This window comes from Hirundo rustica, chromosome 10 (assembly GCF_015227805.2).
Source record: "Hirundo rustica isolate bHirRus1 chromosome 10, bHirRus1.pri.v3, whole genome shotgun sequence".
In the NCBI taxonomy this organism is placed as follows: Eukaryota; Metazoa; Chordata; class Aves; order Passeriformes; family Hirundinidae; genus Hirundo; species Hirundo rustica.
Window position 1 is genome coordinate 4,397,286 of NC_053459.1, and position 4,048 is coordinate 4,401,333.

A 4,048-nucleotide genomic window follows, 5' to 3' on the forward strand; every position below is an offset into this window, starting at 1 on the left:
TCGGCGCGGCCGGGGGCACCGGGGGCTGCCGGGCTGCTGCCATCCTTCCGCTGAGCCTGTGGGAAGCTGGCACCGGAGCTTCAGGGCAGCTGCTCACCGCCTCGCTCCCTGCAGGGGACAGAAAGAGAGGAGGGGGTCAGCGCTGGGCACAGACCGGGCCCTGCTGCCACGGCTCTCAGGGACGGTCACCTCCATGGGCGGGGGTCTGTGGGGCAGGGGGTGTTTGAGCTTGGAAATGGGGTGCCAGGGTGCTTTCCCTGCGGGCGTGGGGGATCTGTACTCCAGGGAACGGGGAGCAGAGTGCGTGGCTGCAGTGAAAAGGGGGTGAGCACAGGGAGGAGCGCGGGGCACCTCGCTGTGTGAGCGTTCTCGGGGCTTGGTGTCCCTGGTGTCCCTCCCCTGCCATGGGGACAGCCTGGTGCCACCCGCAACAGCCACAGCTCTCGCTGGCCAGAGGATGTGGCTGACAGAGGTCAGGCCTTGCGTGGGGAAAGGAACTCGTCACCCCCAGCACTTCCCAGCACGGGGAGCAGAAGGAAGGGCACGATTATTTAAAGAAGATGCAAAAACCGGAGGCAGGGAATACAAGAGCGTAGAAACTTCCAGCTCGCTCCCGCACCTCTGAAGCTGGCGCTTGCTTCCAGAGAATCGTTGTAAATGAAATCTACAGTCAAAACTGGACGTGAGGGAAAAACCTGTGCCACAGAAAAACCCTCACCAAAGGGCCCTCTCCAGCCCACCCATTTATAGGCTTCCAAATTTATTATTTTTTCATTTAATTGGTCACCAGGCAATGGGCAGCATTTGGACGAGGTGGTTGCCCTCCAAGGAGTTTGATCTCCATTTTAGGGCCGTTTCCCTGTTAAATGTTGGCTCCCAGTTTCCAGCAGCCTGAGCTGATGGACTGGAGGAAGCAGAGCAAGGATGGGCTGGGAAAGATCACAGGGCTTGGGATGATGCTCGGGGAGCAGCCACATCCCCCAGCTGCCTGCACCCCTCCATTCACAGAGAACGTCTTTGATTAAGATGGATGAGTAATTTTGGGGAGCTGTCGGGTCCCACACGCCACACCAGCCCCACACAGAGCCCCTCAGGACATTCACACGTGGGGGTGCACCAGGAGCAGGCACTTAACCCCTCATCCCCGGGACTCTGCCCACATTTCTGTACTAATGCTATTTTGGCTTTATATTCAGCTGCTCAAAATGCTCCAGGCAAGATATGGTGCCAGGGGCAGCGCCTGGTGCTGGCAGAGGAAGGAGCAAACCCTCTTTGGGGCTGTGGGGGGGATGGTGACCCCTGAGGGAGCAGCACAGGGCTCAGCATCTGCCTGGATGGCTGCCAGGGGGTTTTCCAGCTGCGAGGAGAGCCTGCACATGAGAGAGGAGCCCAGCAAACCTCGGCTCTGCATTTGCTGGAGCTGAATTTCACAACCTCCTCAGCCCTGTTCAGTTCTTTCCTCCCAGGAGGACAAAGTCGCTGGGGTCTTGTTCCACCCCTCCGTGGCCTGGGATTTCCTGGCTGCTTCTGAGGCTGCCTGGAGAGCTGTGGGGCTTGGGGACCCCAGGAGATGCTGTTCCTGCCCGGGGGCTGAGCAATGGCTGTCCCAGGACAGGGGGCAGTGCCCTCGCTGCTCTGTCCTGGGGCACTCACGGTGGGATAAGGTACAATCCTGGGGAAAATCCCACCTTCCCACCCTCACTGGGGCCCTGCAGCCTCCTGGCAACTCGCCTCCAGCCTGTGACTACCCCAGCTCATCCTGGCAGCTCTTTGTCCCCGTGTCACCAGCTGGGGACAGGCTGGACACAACAGCGGTGTGGCCAGGGAAGAACAACCCAATGTCTTCCCACACTGGCATTGGTTTGGTGAGGATCTTCATCTTGATGAGAGCACAAGCAAGAACACGGTGTTTGCTCCTGTCCTGGGTGATGGGTTTGTCCCAAAATACCTCCGGGGCTGCTTCAGAAGAACTCAGTCTGTGAGAAATGCCCAGGAAAGCACACAGACTTCATATTTCCTGGCAAACAAGCTCTTGGGTTTGGTCAGAACCTCTTTTTTATCCTAAAGTTATCCACTGAGAGGCTGAGAGCGCAGAACTAGCTAGAAGAAAAGGCAAAGGGACCTGGCTGGCTCCAGCTCCGTGGAGGAGTTTGGGGGCACTGAGCCCTCCCACAACAGAGGGCAGCAAAAATATCCCTGGCGTGATGGGGCGGGGTGACGGGGCAGCCCCGGGAGGAAAGCAAAGCAGAGCTCACCGGGCCATCCCGAGGGGCTTTCCCCCAGCACTCGCTGGAATAACAAATGCCACTTCTGGCACGTCAGCCTCGGATTTCAGGAAGGGCAGGAAAAAGCCTCCTCAGGAATCCAGCTGCTCCTCGTTTGGCCGCCCTCTGGATTGTCAGCGGCAAATTATGTTCTATTAAATCAAATTTGCCTCCCGCTAAAAATAGCTCCTTACTAGTGTTACAAATAACACCGGATTGCCCTGCCTGAGGGCGCTCACCGGGACACGGCCCCTCTCCCCCTCCCAGCCCCGTCAGCGTGGGCACCGGCGTGGCACTGGTGTGGCACTGGTGTGGGCATAAGTGTGGCACTGGTGTGGCACCAGTGTGGGCACTGGTGTGGCACTGGTGTGGCACTAGTATGGGCACAATTGTGGCACTGATGTGGCACTGGTGTGGCACTGGTGTGGGCACCGGCGTGGCACTGGCATGGCACTGGTATGACACCAGCCTGGGCACCGGCATGGCACTGGTGTGACACCAGCGTGGGCACTGGTGTGGCACTGCTGTGGGCACCACCATGGGCACCGGCGTGGCACTGGTGTGACACCGGCCTCTGCACCAGCATGGCACTGGTGTGACACTGGTGTGGGCACTGGCGTGGCACTGGTGTGACACCAGCGTGGGCACCAGTGTGGCACTGGTGTGGGCACCAGCGTGGCGTGACTCAGGGCAGCTGGAGGATGGAGAGGGGGGACCTTGGAGCCTCCCGAACCTTCCCGGGGGAATGAGCAGTGCCGGAGCTCTGGGAAGCTCTGGGGAAGCTGCAGGGAACATCCTGCCAGCTGCAGTGATGGAAGAGGTGCTGTTGGGAGCATCGGTGGGTGCAGCAACGTGGGAGCCAGGGCCCAGCCATGTAGGGCCTGGAATATGAAAACAAGGGAAATGCCAGGCGGGAGTTAACGGGCTCCCAGCGCTGAGCAGAGCCTGGACGTGCAGCAGGACCGAGCCACAGGCAGTGGAGCGCGTCAGTATCCCTAAGAAAGGGCTGTCACGGGCACCTCCAGCATTCAGGGATGGGGGACTCCCGGAAGCAGCAATGGGATGGCAGAGGAGCTGTTTTTCCAGCCAGACATCCCTGTCAGGACCCAGCTCCTCCATCCCCCAGCGCGGCGCTCTGGGGGTGGGATCTGGGGATCTGTTCCACTGCCACCCGCCCTGGGAGCACAGCTACTGACGGGGACCAAACTGTTCCCACCGGGGCAGAGAACCAACGGCTTGGCAGCTCCCGGCGCTGGCAGAGCCTCCAGCCTCTGACGAGCTTCACGGGAGCGTGCGGATGGGGCTGCAGCAGATGCCCCGCGGGAGGTTTCTGCTTCAGATGCCCTTTGGGAAGGAAAAACGTCGGCTCCTTGAGCTGCAGGAGGTGGCACGAGGAGGCAGCGCTGCTGCTGAGCACGCACACGCGTGCAGAGGCTGTGGCTCCCTGGCAGCAGAGGGATGGAGCGCGGCACGATGCCGGGCTCTGCCCCGCATCCCTGCCCGGGCCTGCAGAAGCCACAGTCACGTGCCACATCTCCTGGGGCAGAAGCATGGCAGGTCCCTGCAGGAATGGCATTTTCCAGGCCTCCCCCACCATCTTTTGGAAAGATCAGCCTATTTTTGTGTTGGATGGGGAGAGGCCCCTGAGGCGGTGGGTGGAGTATAAATCCCTCCTGTCCCACTGCAGCAAACAAACCCCAACCAAGTCACACTCAAACTATTTTCTGCAGGGACAGGAGAAGGCGCTTTTCCGCATTTTGCCAGCCTGAGAGGACGCTCAGGAT